We start from the raw sequence: 18248 nt of genomic DNA, 5'->3' as shown, positions 1-18248 counted from the left end.
TCTTTAACATTATTGATTGTAGAAACGCTTATTACCAGATACCGGTCGCAGAAGAAGACGTATCGAAAACAGGAGTTACAACACCTTTCGGTTTATTCGAATATGTCCGAATGCCTTTCGAATTAAATAACGCAGCTCAAACATGATACTGACTTATTGATGAAGTGTTGCACGGGTTGAAAGGATGCTCAAAAATGGTTCAAATGGCTCTAAGCACTACGGGACTTAACATCTGAGGTCATCAGTCCCCTAGACTTAGAACTACTTAAACCGAACTAACCTAAGGACATCACACACATCCCATTCGAACCTGCGACCATAGCAGCAGCGCGGTTCCGGACTGAAGCGCCTAGAACCGCTTGGACACAACGGCCGGCTGAAAGGATGCTTCGAATATCTTGATGACATATTAATCTCATCAACGACAGCAGAAGCACACACGAGAAGTAACTGTCCGCAGTGTAAGCTCGCATAAGCCAATACGAAATAATAGTCAATAAAACAAAATGCGAGCTGCGAAAGCGGCAAGTGACGTTTCTAGGATATGAAGTTTCGGCGGAGGCCATACGCCAGCGAGAGGACACGGTAGCAGTAATCGACAACATGAACCTCTCCGAAACATACCATCAACTCAGAAAATTTTTAGGCGCGGTAAATTTTATAGACAGCATTTGCTGCGAGCTACACTAGTGAAATCTCCATTGACAGACGCTCTCGCGGGTAAAAATGCAAATGGCAAACGACCGTTGCAATGGAACGTGCACATGGAGAGAGCATTTCAACACAAAAAGGCCGACTTACGAAAAGCAGGACTCCTTACTCATCCGGTACTGAAAGCACCTCTGTCAGTCGTAGTGGATGCCAGCCAAGACGTGTTGGGAGCCGCATTGCACCAGAAAGTAAACGACAAATGGCAGCCTTTGGGTTTTTCCTCACGAACACTTACAGAACCACAAAGGACAAAAAAAAAAAAAAAAGGGAATTGACGCATATAACTAGAATGTATGTATGTACGTTCTACGTCTCCTGCGAAACCACTGGATGGATTTCAACCAATACACGTATCACTTACTGTCTGGAAACAATCGCTGTGATACTGAGAGCCACACTAAAGGGGTTGGATAGGAGTGAAAAATATGTGTACGCTACTACAGGTAAATATTCAAATTTTATTCATCCAATATTTGAAAACGAGAGCACCTAGTGACCTGAAACCAACTTTACACATAACTTCAAACCGTCACTAACTTCTTCTCGGTGACAAGCACAGCATAATATTGAAAGAAACATTGCATCAAAACAAGTGTTCAGTTTCTAGTCCTGTGAAATGTGGCCATTATAAGAAGATAAGAAGAGGAACAGCACCAAAAATGGAAGAGAAACGTAATATGTAGAAATTCCTCCACGCACCCCCTAAGCAGAACTTAAAATATTACTACATCATAGCAAAAACCAGCCACCCGAACTATTTATAACCTATATTTACATTGCCCCAAAATGTAAATTTAACAGTGAAAATATGTACATATTCTAGGCCACTGAAGATACCTTGCAGAGCATAAAGGCAAAAGGCGTATGGCACGAAAATCATGTTTCATTCAGTTGTAGTTGGTCGGTCCAAAATGTAAAAATTATAAATATTCCGTATTATTACTTCTTGTCTACAAATTTTATTCGTAACATATTTCTATAACAATGTCCACAGACCCTGCTGGATGAACCTACACCAATGTATCGTTGTACATTACATAGTTCATGATACACCACGTCATAAACACTGATCTACGTATAAAAATTTCGCTTCTTGCAAGAAGTTTCAATACATTTATTCTTCACTAGTAACAGATACTCCTACAGCTGAATAAACTTAAGTAAATCCACGACACATGGCAGCGCTTTTGACAGTGGAGTAGAACAGCTGTAGGGGAAAACGACAGCTGTCTACAGAGATAAGAAGAGGTGTTGTCATAGAGACGTTTACAAAATCGCTTTGTAGACACGCAGAGTAGCTGCTCCCAGCGTACTGAAACTGTCCAGGATATGTTTCTTAATTTCGATAGCGTACTCATATGTCAATACATCAGGAATATCTCTTTGTTCGGGTGTTTCAAAGTTTCAAACGTGTTTTAGCTAATACACAGGTCAGTGCAAACACAATTCGTTCTGAAAGAAAATTTCCAAAATAAGAACCTGAGCAATCCAGGGATTGTCGGCTAGTATACAATAAAATGGAGAGGCGTTTCCTGTATGAAAGCACAAAGTTGACCCCACCCACGCACAGTGGAAGTTAGAAGGTGGCCAATTGTAGCACAAACAGACGTCACCTCTCCTAATATCAACTTTTTATCTAGAACAATTTTTTCGCGAAATGTATCGTTAAGGAACATCCTGCATATCCTTATGTTAAATCTCCTTATTCCTTCTTGTGGGGTCCCGCCCACTCGTCTCTTATTGGGTGCTAAAAGGATGCTACTTTCTCGGAATGCTATACAACAATTGAAGCAAATCACATTAGCAGTCTGTATTACCATAAGAAGAGTGACAATATTTAACTTTTTGAATTTATAACGGTGTCGCAAGCGATGGGCAACATGCAGACAGTCGATATCTTTCGCTACAGACAATGTCCATGTAAGCAATGGATATGGATCACTGATGTCGTAGCGCTCTTTACTAGGCCGGGTCTAGTACTGTGCTACTACTGTGCTGGGTGGCAGGAGCGGGGCTCATATTCTCTTCGTGTAGATGCCGCTCCTGTCGCGGTGCCGTCCCGGTCAGCGTGCTATTGGCTGACGTCGTCTCACAGCCTTCTCTGCAGTTGCGTTCTTCACCTTCGTGCCGGCGCTCGTGGCTACGCCGGAACATTCCTCATCCCGAAAGCGACGGACCCTCGTCGTGCAGGGTGTGCGACCACGGCGGGAGAGGCAGGAGTGTGGGTGCATCGCGGGACCAGAAGCTGTGGCTGCAGGGGACGTCAAGCTTCCGGTCGTACCCGCCATACGACCTTCGCTCTGGCGGAAACCGTCCCTGGAAAAAGGACCAGATGGGTACGCGTCCGCCTCCTGTTGCCATGAACCAAATGAAGAAGGCGACGACTGCTGCGGTGAGTTCGGGTCAAGCTCCATCGAAAGGACGGGGGAGGTAGAGGAGGCGAAAGCTCTGTATCCATGGTGTCGTCCTGGGGTCTCCTGATGACACCCTCTGGCGACTGCTGTGGCCGCGCTGTCCTCTGGATCCGTGAATCTGCGGGAAGAGACAGTGAAAAGTCATCATGCGCACGAGAAAGGCGAAGTTGATTTTTGTGGCGGCGCTTCGAGCCATCTGGACCTGAATTAAGATACAGGCAAACTCCAAGTCGACAGACGACCTCGCCTCGAGCCCACCGTCTGCTGCCGCTAAAAACCCTGTGAAAGACAATATCGTGCGGCCCCAAGCGATAATTGAGGCAGGTGGAGCAGTGTCCGTTGCCGGCGGCCGTCAAACAGTTCCGCCGGCGATGGTCCATCTCGTGGGTGTGGGCGATAGGAAGCGAGAAACAGTTCAATACTTTATCCCTCGTGTCTACGGAGCGAAATTCGGCCACCTGCAGCTTGAAGGTTCTGACAAAACGTTCCGCTGCGCCGTTTGACTGTGAGTGGAACGTAGGGGCAGTTACATGCTGAAACTTCCTGGCAGATTCAAACTGTTTGCCAGACCGAGACTCGAACTCGGGACCTTTGCCTTTCGCGAGCAAGTGCTCTACCAACTGAGCTATCCAAGCACGACTCACGTGCCGTGAGCTGTAAAGTTGTGAGGACGGCGCGTGAGTCGTGCTTGGATAGCTCAGTTGGTCAGTCTGCTTTCCGCAGCGCTGCGGCGAGGACGTCTTGTTTACGTCCCGTCCGCGCTGTCGCGAGTGCCCGTAGTTGTTTACTACTGCGTTGTCGCTAGTTTAGAGTCCATCACTACCGACGCAACATGGCACATTCATACAGACAAACTACCATCAAGATCAGTTTTCGACCCGATCATGCACGACCGCGAGCTTTTGAAGTGGAACGTTTTCTACGTGACGACGTTCAAATTGACCCGCGAGACATAATTGCTATCCACCTCTCTATCACGAGCAGTGTTGTCTACGTCAAGCTAGTAAGTGACTAGGTGTGCAACAGAATCGTGAGCGCACATGCGAACGATGTTAAATTCAAACATTGTGATGGCCATATTGGGGCGGACTCTATCGATCACGCGGGGCTTGGCCTCCGTACGATACGCGTCTTCGAACTCCCTTTCGAAGTACCACCGGACGTAGTCACCGCGGCTTTCCAGCCCTACGGCAGAGTGATCAGCCATATTGCCGAAAAATGGACCACCTTTACAACGTACCCCGTTCTTAACGGGGTACGACAGATTAAAATTGAACTGGCCAAACATGTTCCGTCATATCTTGTCATCGGCGGATGTAGGGCGATCATTATGTATGACGGTCAGCCACGCACGTGCTCTGGTTGTGGCCAAGTAGGGCACGTCAGGTCGGATTGTCTCCGACGACGGCTTACTCAAATCCCGACAGGTGAATCTATGACTCCTTCTACGTTGACGACCCTTCCTCTCAATTACGCCGAAGTTACACGGGAAGCAACCTTTTCCGATGCTGACTACATTAGTCCGATAACCGCCCCCGATGGCGAGACCATGATGGAGTCTGCAGTACAGGATCCGGCTTCTACAACGGCGCCCCCACCTGAAGATAATCACCGACCGATCTTGCAAGAAGGCGCTGATGCCAGGATGGACATTGACCGACGGGTTGTGCCGACAGCGGCTTTTCTTCTAGACACCGGAGCAGCTGAAGAAATCCACCCACATTCAGATGCTGAAACACACGTCCGTAAACAGCGTTCCCCGCGAAAACACAAGAGACGGCGGCGTGCTCCATCGGACGAGTGTTTGCAGCGATCATCTGACATGGACTGTGGAAATTACGACGGTACCGGCGGTACAGAGGCCGCTGTAACTTCAAACTCAACAGGTCGCCGTGGTGACGGATTCAGCCCCTCCGATCCGACAGAACAGCAGGATCATAAGCAGACAGCCGCTGCCGATTCCCAGCCAGCAGAGCCGAGGGAGTCAGCGCCGAGTGCCGCAGCACCCACTAACAGCCACCAACAGCCGATGGTATTTCATGGCGACTGGGCAGACGACTGTGAGGATCACTCCTTGCCCATCGTGTCGGACGGCATGGGGGGAAATTTATCCCACCGGTGTTGATCCTTTCCCGCCATCAGTTACAGTGACGCGACAGCCTTACAAGGGTATTGATGGCCAACACGGAAGCTGTGGATAGACCTCAAACTTATCGCGTTGCAACTATAAACATCAACACTATTCTGACGCGCGCTAAGTTGTCCTTGCTTCAGGATATGTTGAACTCTGCTTCCATCGACATAGCCCTTCTCCAGGAAGTGTACGTCGACGACTTCCCAGGCATGTACGGTTACGATGCTTGCGTCTCTCCAGCTTCCGCAACAGGCAGCGGTGTCGCTGTACTTCTTCGGGAAGGGAGAGTGGCGGACGATATCCTGTTTCTACCTGGGGCAAGAGGAATGTCACTCACAGTACTGGGTGTCCGCCTTATCAATATCTATGCACCTTCCGGGACGGACAAACGTCGCGAACGTGCACGATTCTTTGCGGAAGACGTCGCCCCGTTCTTCCAAGGCCGCCACGACCATCTGGTGTTTGGAGGTGACTACAATTGCGTACTGGCGCCCAGAGACCAACTCCCACGACAGGATCCGTGCCCGGAACTCGAGTCGCTAATTCGAGACCTGCAGATGGTGGACACTTGGAAACATCTTCACGGCCACCGACCGGGATTCACGCACTTCACGAGTCACTCTTCCAGTCGTATCGATCGGATTTATGTATCACGCTCTCTCGCCGCTGGAACACACGATGCGGAACTGTGGCCTGCAGCATTCTCGGACCACTCAGCTTAAATTTGTGCCGTCACCCTGCGGCGGCAACAAGTGTGGAGAAGCCGCAGCCCGTGGAAATTAAACATTGCTCACCTGTCGTACCCGGTTTGCCGCCAAGCCGTTGAGGATACGTGGCATTCGTGTGAAAATCGCCTCCGTGCATGTCCCACAACGATCCGCTGGTGGTTGGACTGCGCCAAACCGGCACTGAGGCGAACGTTGATAACCTACGGTCGCGACCACGCTACTTGGCGAAGACATACACTCGACTTTTACTTCCGGGTCCTGCGCGACTGCGATGCTATGGCGCCGTCTCCGGAACGACAAACGGCGGTCCACCGTGCTAAGGCTCAGACCCTCGCTCATATGGGACGCCACCTAGAGGGGGTAGTCATCCGCTCGAGGACGCAGGATCGGATACCTAGCGAACGCCCGTCAATGTTCCACGTCCTTCGTGAACGTAAACGGCGCCAACGAGCGCTGATACGCTTTATCGACACGGAGGACGGTCATCGCCTCGCCACGCAACGAGACAAAAACACAGCGTTCTACAATCATTATTCCGAACTCTATTCCGCTCAGGCCCCCGATCCGACAGCACTGGAGGGCGTCTCTCAGACGTTTTACGGCACCGTCACCCCGGCAATGGAAGCGGCCTTGATGGAAGAAATTACAGAAGAAGAAGTGATCGACGCCATTAGAAAAGGAGCTGTCAACAAGTCTCCCGGTCCTGATGGCCTCCCCTTGGAATTTTACCGGACTTTTCGATATTTATTAGCCTCCCGATGGACGGACATCTGTCGCGAACTTTTATCCCCGGACGTGCCGCTCCCTGCGGTCCTTGTGGAAGGGATGATTATTCCTATGCACAAACCGTCCGGTGGCTCAGGACTGCAGGACTACCGCCCGTTGACGCTATTGAACTGCGACTTAGAGATCTTTTCTCGACTTTTGGCGGCGCGGATACGCCAGACCCTACGAAATGTTATGTCACCCGATCAAACGTCATTGGGAGGCGACAATAATATTCAAACAGCACTCAGTGAATATCGTGGCTTGATCTCACAGGCGAGGGCATGTCGTCTGAAGGGTGCACTGGCGGCAATCTATTTTAGTCAAGCTTTCGACCGAGTGGACCACAACTATTTGGAAGCGGTCCTCCAACATATGCGGTACCCACAGCCATTCGTCACTGTCGTCATACGACTACTCCGTGGCGCGACGTCCAAGGTGATCGTCAACGGCCGACCTTCGCAGCCCCTCACCATATCTCGATCGATACGCCAAGGCTGCTCTCTGTCCACTTTACGCTGTGGCCATGGAACCTCTCCTCTGCGGCCTGCGCCAACGACTAACGGGTATGACGTTACGAGGCCACACTTTCCGATGTAAAGCGTACGCTGACGACCTGGTGATTGTCATCCGAAACGGTGACGACACCACTAGCGCACTAAATTGGATAGCGAAATATGGCATGGCCACTGGTAGTCGTATCAACGTCGCAAAATCGGTGGCGATGAACATTGGGGTCGGATTGTCTGAGAACAGTGTCACCCCCTTACAGCACAGAGATACACTCCTGGAAATAGAAAAAAGAACACATTGACACCTGTGTGTCAGACCCACCATACTTGCTCCGGACACTGCGAAGAGGGCTGTACAAGCAATGATCACACGCACGGCACAGCGGACACACCAGGTACCGCGGTGTTGGCCGTCGAATGGCGCTAGCTGCGCAGCATTTGTGCACCGCCGCCGTCAGTGTCAGCCAGTTTGCCGTGGGATACGGAGCTCCATCGCAGTCTTTAACACTGGTAGCATGCCGCGACAGCGTGGACGTGAACCGTATGTGCAGTTGACGGACTTTGAGCGAGGGCGTATAGTGGGCATGCGGGAGGCCGGGTGGACGTACCGCCGAATTGCTCAACACGTGGGGCGTGAGGTCTCCACAGTACATCGATGTTGTCGCAAGTGGTCGGCGGAAGGTGCACGTGCCCGTCGACCTGGGACCAGACCGCAGCGACGCACTGATGCACGCCAAGACCGTAGGATCCAACGCAGTGCCGTAGGGGACCGCATCGCCACTTCCCAGCAAATTAGGGACACTGTTGCTCCTCGGGTATCGGCGAGGACCATTCGCAACCGTCTCTATGAAGCTCGGCTACGGTCCCGCACACCGTTAGGCCGTCTTCCGCTCACGCCCCAATATCGTGCAGCCCGCCTCCAGTGGTGTCGCGACAGGCGTGAATGGAGGGACGAATGGAGACGTGTCGCCTTCAGCGATGAGAGTCGCTTCTGCCTTGGTGCCAATGATGGTCGTATGCGTGTTTGGCGCCGTGCAGGTGAGCGCCACAATCAGGACTGCATACGACCGAGGCACACAGGGCCAACACCCGGCATCATGGTGTGGGGAGCGATCTCCTACACTGGCCGTACACCACTGGTGATCGTCGAGGGGACACTGAATAGTGCATGGTACATCCAAACCGTCATCGAACCCATCGTTCTACCATTCCTAGACCGGCAAGGGAACTTGCTGTTCCAACAGGACAATGCACGTCCGCATGTATCCCGTGCCACCCAACGTGCTCTAGAAGGTGTAAGTCAACTACCCTGGCCAGCAAGATCTCCGGATCTGTCCCCCATTGAGCATGTTTGGGACTGGATGAAGCGTCGTCTCACGCGGTCTGCACGTCCAGCACGAACGCTGGTCCAACTGAGGCGCCAGGTGGAAATGGCATGGCAAGCCGTTCCACAGGACTACATACAGCATCTCTACGATCGTCTCCATGGGAGAATAGCAGCCTGCATTGCTGCGAAAGGTGGATATACACTGTACTAGTGCCGACATTGTGCATGCTCTGTTGCCTGTGTCTATGTGCCTGTGGTTCTGTCAGTGTGATCATGTGATGTATCTGACCCCAGGAATGTGTCAATAAAGTTTCCCCTACCTGGGACAATGAATTCACGGTGTTCTTATTTCAATTTCGAGGAGTGTAGTTTGAAATGTCTCGGCATTGATTTTACAGACGATATACGACGGACTGCTGCTCACAACTTTCGACGGCTTTTACGAAATGTTCGGACTGGAATTGCCAACAACCGCCTACGAGCCCTGGACATCGTCCAACGGACCCAGTATGTTAACACACATTTAGCGTCACGCATTCCGCACATCGCCCAGATATTACCTATACCGGTGATGTTAGCTCGCCGTATACTTGCGGCTTTTGGGTCCTTCGTGAGTTCTGAAATGCTTTTCAAGATCAAATGTGAGACTCTCACCCTTCCCCCGGATTGGGGAGGGCTTGGCCTTTATCACGTTTATGACAAAACGGTCGCCCTATTTGTGAGCACATTAGTCAAACTATGGCACCGCCGTCCGGACAGTCTGACCAGTTTGTTAATAGAAGAACTAGCACCGCCCTCCCTGTTGCCGCTCGTGCCGATACACCACGTCCCCTCTTCGCTCTTCTACATCGGTGTCTTTTACCTCGAACACATTTACGTTCGACTTGCCTTACCAGCGACTCAACTGGCGACGGCAAAGACGGTTTATAGGGTCCTGCAAAGTGGACGACCCGATAACGTCAACTGGAGAGTAGTGTGGAGGACAATTCACCATGTTGCACCGGACACTGACGTCACAGCGATGTGGTATATCAGTGTCAACGGTAAGCAGGTGACCAGATCAAGGCTACATGCGATCCACATGGTACACCCACCCACGTGCACGAGCTGTGGCGTTCAAGACAACGTCGAACACTGTCTTAGCTGTGGCGAGTCTACGGCAGTGTGGCACTTAGTGAGGCAAATGTCAGCATACTTCCTTCGGGTAACGCCGAATCATATTGACCCCAAGACTATCTTATTCCCGGATGAAACGTATTACCCACGCACTAAAACTAATGCAATGACGTGACTTCGTGGACATGCAGTGCATTATTTGTTTCAAGACAGCACTAAGGACACTTTAGACTTTTGGAACTATTTGCAGGAACGACATTGCATTATCCTCCGTAACCCAAAGTACCGACAATATTTATCCAGTTTTTTGTGGAGTGCGTTCCACGACCCTCCACGTAGCTGGAACATCACGGGTAAGAGAAGCTAAAATTACAATACGATGATAGAACACTACACGGTACAACGTGGGATCTACTTTCATCATTACGAGAAGTCATACCTGGATGATACAGTAGATGGAGAGTTTCGTTGTGAACCCACACACTCTGTAGCAGTATTTGTCCCATTTCCTCTTTTTGTCCCCGGTGCGAAAAGGTCTTCGCGGCTTTAGTTTTCCCATCCGGTGCAAGATGTAGCACTGGTTAATGGTGGTATGGATCCCACCCTTCAGTTTTGATTTATGGTTTCCTTCCCCCCGCACTTTGCTCTCTTTCTTTATGCCTTTTTCTACAACTATTAGCACGGCTTTAGTTATGTGCGTCCCCAACTGGACGCAACGAGTGCACTGACAGGTTTTCAGTTCTTTACTGTAAAAAAAAATAAAAAGAAATAAATAAAAAAACAAAAAAATAAAAAAATAAAAAATTTAAAAACAAATAAATGAATAAATAGAATAAAAAAATCACAATTAAAAAAATGTTGGTAGAGCACTTGCCCGCGAAAGGCAAAGGTCCCAAGTTCGAGTCTCGGTCCGGCACACATTTTTAATGTGCCAGGAAGTTTCATATCAGAGCACACTCCGCTGCAGAGTGAAAATCTCGTTCTGGAAACATCACCCAGGCTGTGGCTAAGCCATGTCTCCACAATATCCTTTCTTTCAGGAGTGCTAGTTCTGCTTGGTTCGCAGGAGAGCTTCTGTAAAGTTTGGAAGGTACGAGACGAGGTACTGGCAGAAGTAAAGCTGTGAGGACGGCGCGTGAGTCGTGCTTGGGTAGCTCAGTTGTAGAGCACTTGCCCACGAAAGGCAAAGGTCCCGAGTTCGAGTCTTGGTCTGGCACACAGTTTTAATCTGCCAGGAAGTTTCATATCCGCGCACACTACGCTGTAGAGTGAAAATCTCATTCTAGTTAGATGCTGTATGCCACTGCGTTCACAGAATGTTTCAAATTCATTTGACTTGATCTGAGGTCCGTTGTCTGACATTATTACTTCGCGTAAACCTTCAAGGCGAAAAAACGATGACAACACCTGAATTGCGCTATGTGACGTTGTCGAGTTCATTGGATCAGCAAAAGGAAACTTGCTACATCAACCAACGAGTGTTCCAAAAATGTCCCTCAAAGTGTATGTGCACACGTTGTCACGGTGAATGCGACTTAAGCCAAGCTGAGAATTTTTGTGGTGGAGCAGACTGATTTTCGGCACACGTGTGACACCATGACGTCATCTGTTCCATTTGGGCGTCCATACCCTGCCAAGTACACTGTTGACGCGGTAACAGATTCGTACGAACAATCCCCCAGTGTCCTTGGTAAAGTAACTGCAACACTTCTTTTTGCAAAAGTTAAGGGATCGACACACGTTACTGTCCACTTTAATTTTGAACAAGAATTACAACTTTCTGTACAGCGGGACTATGCCGACGTGGAAAGTGTCGGCGCACAACAGCGTTATTTATGCTATTCAATGAGTGAGGCCAAGATGTGCGGATGCGTGTTAGCAAAATGTTCAAATCTGGATCAGTTTCCGTGGCCTGTGCAATTTTCCTGTAGTTCATCGGAAAAAACTGAAGCACTTCAGAATCCCGAGCATCGATGTGAGAACAAAATGTGGCAGAAGGGTGAAAGTCTCTATGAGCGCTAATCGGAAGACGTGAAAGCAAGTCCGCATAACCATGTTGAGCAGTAGGACGACAAACAATCTCGTACTGGTATTGAGACAAAAACGAAGATCATTTTTGCAATTTTTTGGCAGTTCGTACAGGAACCGGTTTCGTCGGATGAAACAAGGACTGCAAATGCTTGTGATCCGTTACTAAGTAGCATTTCCTGCCATACAAATGGTGATGGAATTTGGTGATACCATACACAATAGCCAAAGTTTATTTCTGAATTTCTGAGTAGTTACACTGAGCCTTGGACAGCACTTTTGCTGCGAAAGCAATAGGCCTATCTTTTTCACCAAATCTGTGCCAAAGCACAGCACCGATTGCGGAATCGGAAGCGGCAACTTAAAATACAGCTGGTAAGTCAGGCTGAGAGTGTACTAAGTATCGATCAATGAGCAATGCATCTTTAAGTCTTTGAAAAGCTACTTGGCACTCATCTGTCCAAACAAAGGGGACAGTATAGCGACGCAAGCGATGGAATGGAGCTGCGACTTGTGCAGTATTCGGTATGAGCCGAATATGACAGTTAATTTTCCCTAAAACTGAGTGCAATTCTGTGAAATTGCTAGAAACTGGCAAATCTCGTATGGGTAACAAATGCGGCTGAAGAGGAGGTACAATTTGACTGTTTATGACAAGACCAAGACACTACAATTCAGGTTTTATAAAGTTCCATCCTCGTCGCCAGTGTGGAGTTCTGCCTTCTCGTCGTTTTTAGGTGGCCTATAGAATGCTGCTTTCTCGGAATGGTATACAAAAATTTAAGCAGATTACATTGATACTTTGTATTACCACAAGAAGTTTCACAATCCATAACTTTGAATTTACATTGGAGTCGCAAGCGATGGGCAACATGCGAACAGTCAATGTCTTTCGCTGTAGACAATATCCATGAAAGCAATGTATATGGATCACTAATAACTGCTATCGTAGCCCTCTCTGCAAGGCCGGGTCTGTACTGTGATAAAACTGTGCGGCTGAGGCTGGCAGGAGCGGCCCTCATATTCTCTTCTTGTAGATGTGGTGGTGTGGTCCTAGCCGCAGCGCTAGAGATGGGCAAACTCGTTCATCCTTGGGAACTAGTTCACTGCTGATCGTTCTTTTTTGGGAACCGTTCATTTTTACTCGTTCACCGTTCATTTGTGCTTGGTATATGGGTCTTACGAAAAACTGAAAACTAGTAGTGTAAGTGACTGAAGGTGGAGGGCGCCAACAGGGGGCACTTGTTTCCCCCTTGGAGTACAGAGTTTTTATTCTTTGCAGAATTCTTACACACTTTTAGAAGTAATTTCTGTGATTCTGCAGAACCTCTCGTTTAGACAACCGTAGCCTTGTGTGGCTATATAAGGTGGCGCACGGAAAACCGGCCCCGAGTACAGACTGCTCGCCAATTACAGACTATGTGTTCCCCGTTACGAGCAGATAGAACAAACAGACAAACATGTAATCATTAGGCAGTGAAGAAATAACAAGGTAACTCAAGCAACAATTGCGAAACAATCGATGACGATGTGTAGAAAGCTGGCGAAGAGAACATGAAAATCTCACTCGACATGTAGTCTTGTAAACCCGTTGGTGGCTGTTTCCCAACTTAATAGACCACAAGCGTCTTGTATAAAATTCTTCGTTTCGACTTCCAATACATAGCGATGCTACGTTGTAAAAATGGTTCAAATGCCTCAGAACACTATGGGACTTAACATCTGTGGTCATCAGTCCCCTAGAACTAAGAACTACTTAAACCTAACTAACCTAAGGACATCACACACATCCATGCCCGAGGCAGGATTCGAACCTGCGACTGTAGCGGTCACGCGGTTCCAGACTGAAGCGCCTAGAACCGCACGGCTACGTTGTAAACGTATATACTTCACGTTGTCTCTGAGTATGAAGTGAGCTGATATGCCCTTTTATTACCTGAAAAGACGTACCTATTACATACAACGTAATTTTTATGTAATTTACATGACTATAAAATACTTTTTGATTACCGTTCGTGGACGCTGAATAGCCAGAACCAAGTGCAAGAACAGTTTGGAACACACGTAAAATAGGCGAGCGCCGTGAACGAAATGAACAACTGGATACAGAGCTAACTAGGAGCAGTCGGCAGTGGAACTGAGACAGGTGGTCATGCGAAGAACGACGATTGCGGCCGAGGGAGACCGAGACTGAGACGAGCAACCGACGGAGGCTGTTACGAGAAGTGCGGAAGTGACCCCCGTGACCGAAGTGAACTAGTGAACTATTAACCGATCGTTCCTCGTTCCCGGGAACTATAAGTAGACCGCCGCGACCGAAGTGAACTACGAACCGATCGTTCCTCGTTCCCGGGAACTATAAGTAGTCCGCCACGACCGAAGTGAACTATGAACCGATCGTTCCTCGTTCCCGGGAACTATAAGTAGACCGCCGCGACCGAAGTGAACTATGAACTGATCGTTCCTTGGACCCATATCTACAGAGCGCTATTCGCTGAAGGCATCTCACTGTCTTCCCTGTGGTTGCGTTCTTCATGCCGGCCGCGGTGGTCTTGCGGTTCTAGGCGCTGCAGTCCGGAACCGCGGGACTGCTACGGTCGCAGGTTCGAATCCTGCCTCGGGCATGGATATGTGTGATGTCCTTAGGCTGGTTAGGTTTAAGCAGTTCTAAGTTCGAGGGGACTCATGACCTAAGAAGTTAAGTCCCATAGTGCTCAGAGCCATTTGAACCATTTGCGTTCTTCATCTTCGTCTCTGTGCTCGTGGCTACGCCGGAACGCTTCTTATACTTATTTCTCGCGCTCATGGATTTCAATGTAATCTGAACTTTTCGCCATGAGAACAACCAATAGGTTAATTAGCGTGCAGGCATTTGAACAAACCAATGGAAGTTATTTCTCATACATACATAATCTTTGGTAATAACGAATTTTTCTTACACAAGAGTTATTATGTTATTGTTTACATAGGGTGTATTTTATAATATTGCTTTTTTCATTTAGTTTCTGTAATGTGTTAGTATGAAAAGTGTCGGGCGGGTATATGTGGAACCTAAATAAGGGAAATATAATGAGTTAGTGTGTATGTGTGTCTGTGTGTGATCGTGGGAAGACATTATTTGAAGGATGTGCGTGAATCAAATATATAGGGTTGGATGATTTCTTACTGGGGCCAGCATATTTCGGTTGCGGAGGACTCTTTTGATTTTACGTCTTTCCAGTTTTTTCCAAGAAGTTTAAATTTCATTCTGAGGTGATTCTATATTTGAGGTCTCTCCGGTTTGATGTAAAGTAATGCCGCCTGACAATTAGGAGATGAGCTAGAGCGCAGGAAGTAAGAGAAGGTGATTGGGTATAATTTTAGAATAGCCAATCAGACGCGAGAGAGTTCGCGCGTATTTGTGCGAGGCGCGAGGGCTGCTGGTGCGTGGCTGGACCGCTGGAGAGACTTGGTGCGCAGAAGTATTCAGGACTGGTCGTGCTACACCGGTCTCTGATGAAAAGATTAATTATGAATGAATATTCAATAATCGCGTTGGATATAGCTGCGTTAAAAGTATCTCCCTCCACCCCCCCCCCCCCCCCCCGGAGTGTTTTGAGAGAATGAAACGACTGCGTGACCGAGCTAATTAAAATCGCAATCCCGCTCGACATACGGAGCCCCATAGGCAGTTAACTTTCCTGCTTTGCAAATGAGAACTTGCTTTGCTCACTGTTAGCTTACGAAGTTCGATACTTTAAAATGGGATGCACTGGATGAATCTCTTTACGTATTTCAACCCTTTCGTAAGACAGCCACACAGAGTAGATGTAATACAGTAACTTTGTCGTGAACCGAAATGAGATATATAGTAGAAGCTAATGTATTCAAATTACAATTACCAGAATTTACAATATAAAGAAAAGTTTCATTTTAATAATAGAGTGCTTTTTTAACTTTAGTGATTCAGAAAGGAAAAGTATCTGAAAAATAACAATTTCAGTTTTTTACCACTTTCAGTAATACGTATATCATCCGCTCTCGCAGACTTACTCTAAAGCAATTCTAAGTACTTTTGCAATTGACCACTGTAAGCTATGTACTTATCGGGGGAAGTCGTACCTTGTATAAAGACCTTTTGGAACGCTACTTGAGCTTGTATTAGGCTTGAATACACACATGTAAGTCCTACGTAGGTACCTATGGAATCCACGTCTCCACCGAAGTACGCACGGCATTCGGTATTTGGCTAACATTTGCGTGATGCAGACTGTGGTATTCCATGTATGCTATGTGGCCGATAAGCGTTCCTCAGCTGCGCAGAGCAAACTGGGCTTGCAGTTGTTTGCTGGACGGAACGTAAATAATGCGATGTGTTTAGGAGGCATCCCTTCTGAACAGTCCTCCTACGAGTGTTTGTATCAGACACCAGGGTCGACTGAGAAACTCTGCACCAATATGTGCTGTTTGTACACAAAGTACTATTGTTTGGATAAAAATTAGAGTATTCTCTTTTAAGAACGAGTGTTAAATCTATCCGGCCGTGAATTTTATTTTGCGAGCTTTTAAGGAAATTGCTTTACCGCATGACATGATACTTCACGAAGATTAATCCCAACATTTTGACACTTGTTTGGTAAAGTGAGTGACGCGGATATTTACGTTTCAAGTGCCACAATTCTCGCTCCGTATTTATGTTTACAAATCTGTGTAGTCATGTTTGCATGTAACATTTCCGGACTAACTGTCTGTGTCGACTTGTGTAAAATGTGGCTTTATACTGCGATATCTTTATTGCAACTTATGTCGGAGCAGAATTGCGAGTTTTTTATTGTATCTAGATATGAATGAATAACAAAGTGAAATCAATACATACACTCAATGTAGTTTATGGTGTAAAAATCTGTACTCCTGTTTTTGCACATTTTTTCATGCAACCGCTTAAACGTCACTAACGTGAAATCTATTTACATTCTGTAACATTTTCAGAGTCACATTTTTATTGTATCTTTAAAGTGTCTGCTACAAAAACAACGTAACACGTAAAAATAAAGAACTGTTTATGGATAGAAGAGGTTAGAATAATTCACTAAGAAGATATTGTGCCGCTCTTCTATTAATCCATACAATAGTGCTTACCAGCATCCATCAGTATCAGACAAATACAAAAGCCAAACCTGTGTTAAAATACTTGTACTCTACCTCACACACAGGCTATCATGTGCACCTGAAACATTTCAGGCTACGCATCATCTGTTTTGCGAACGCTGAAATTTGCCACCATAACGAATATGTAGGCGGTGTAAGAGGCGAATGCCACATAGTCTCACTACCTCTACACATTCTTTTAAGGCTGACAACTATTGTGTTTATCAAGCCACATTGTTTTATGGAGGTACTATGAAAGAGGTATGCTTCTGGCCTGTGGAAAGTCTATTTCAAGTGTTTATTGTTTATGGCAGCTTAACCCCCTGAAAATGAATGGAGCGTCGATACATTAGCTGTGGAAATTGTAATAAATAGTTTAACCGATGGTAAACAATTACAAAATAAAATTTTTAACAACTGCCTATTTATTGACTTTCTTGTTTCACAGAGAATTAAGATTTATTCACACTGAGGAAACATTTCCTAATAATCAAATTCTGTAGCTTCAACACCATGCCAACATTAAGCCAATCGTGTGTGAGAGAGTAGACTGCCCCTCATTAAGGTCAGACACCGGCAAATTAACGAATGCACTGTGCAACCAGCGATGTTGTTTGAAACGGATGGCTGAAACCGGACTCGAGATAGATGATGTTAATGCAGAATAGTTGATTGCTGTACAACAACTGAATGTCTCCTGAGCAATATAATGTATGCTCACAGTATCTTTATTTTCCTGGTTCCCCTTCCATTATAGCTATTAGCAAATCACAGATTCGGATGAAGTTCTCGGCTCCAGTTGCTTGCCAATTATGCTCTTCATTCCACCGTAACTCCCGTCAATAGCTTATGCTTTTGTGGCTGGATTATGCAGTTTTGTTCTGTACACGGACGAACATCACGTGGTTTCCGGATTGGCGAGAGGTGGATGGTTCTTGGAGCGACAGACGCTGGGCCGAATTATCCGCATGAATCCTCATCAGATACCTCCTCGCCTGCTCCTCTTTCCGGAATAGAGATACTTCCCACACACGAACACGAATTCCGTGATGTACATTTGTGTACACGCAGTTCTCCACCTGTTTGCCGACGACAAGGAAAATGTCCTTGGTTTTTGGCATTTCCTGAGTGAACGACATTGTGCCGTTGTCCACAGTCGCAAACACAGACTGTTTATCTCTAACGTCCTTTGTAGTGTCTTTGTTAATCCACCTCGGAGAGGGGAGTTTGTACAATGAGGAATTGATCCACGCCTTTTCCAGTCTCAGTACCGATTCTTCCTTAGTCATTGGAAAGTTCTTTGACGAGAAACTATGCGTCGACAGTCCCAGCGAATGCAGCGAGCGGCCAGTCCCTTCTCCCCACTAAGGCAGTTTCCTGCTGTGC

General features: G+C 47.3%; 1 non-coding gene across 1 annotated transcript; it reads right to left on the bottom strand.

The window, feature by feature from the left end:
- Positions 1 to 3686: 3686 nt before the first annotated feature.
- Trnas-cga lies at positions 3687 to 3761 on the bottom strand. The gene has a single exon. It is a non-coding gene; the product is annotated as a tRNA-Ser (tRNA).
- Positions 3762 to 18248: the final 14487 nt, after the last annotated feature.

The sequence above is a fragment of the Schistocerca piceifrons genome, chromosome 7, assembly GCF_021461385.2.
Source record: "Schistocerca piceifrons isolate TAMUIC-IGC-003096 chromosome 7, iqSchPice1.1, whole genome shotgun sequence".
NCBI classification, from domain to species: domain Eukaryota; kingdom Metazoa; phylum Arthropoda; class Insecta; order Orthoptera; family Acrididae; genus Schistocerca; species Schistocerca piceifrons.
The sequence above is the reverse complement of the archived record's forward strand: the minus strand, read 5'-3'. Positions and strand labels throughout refer to the sequence as shown.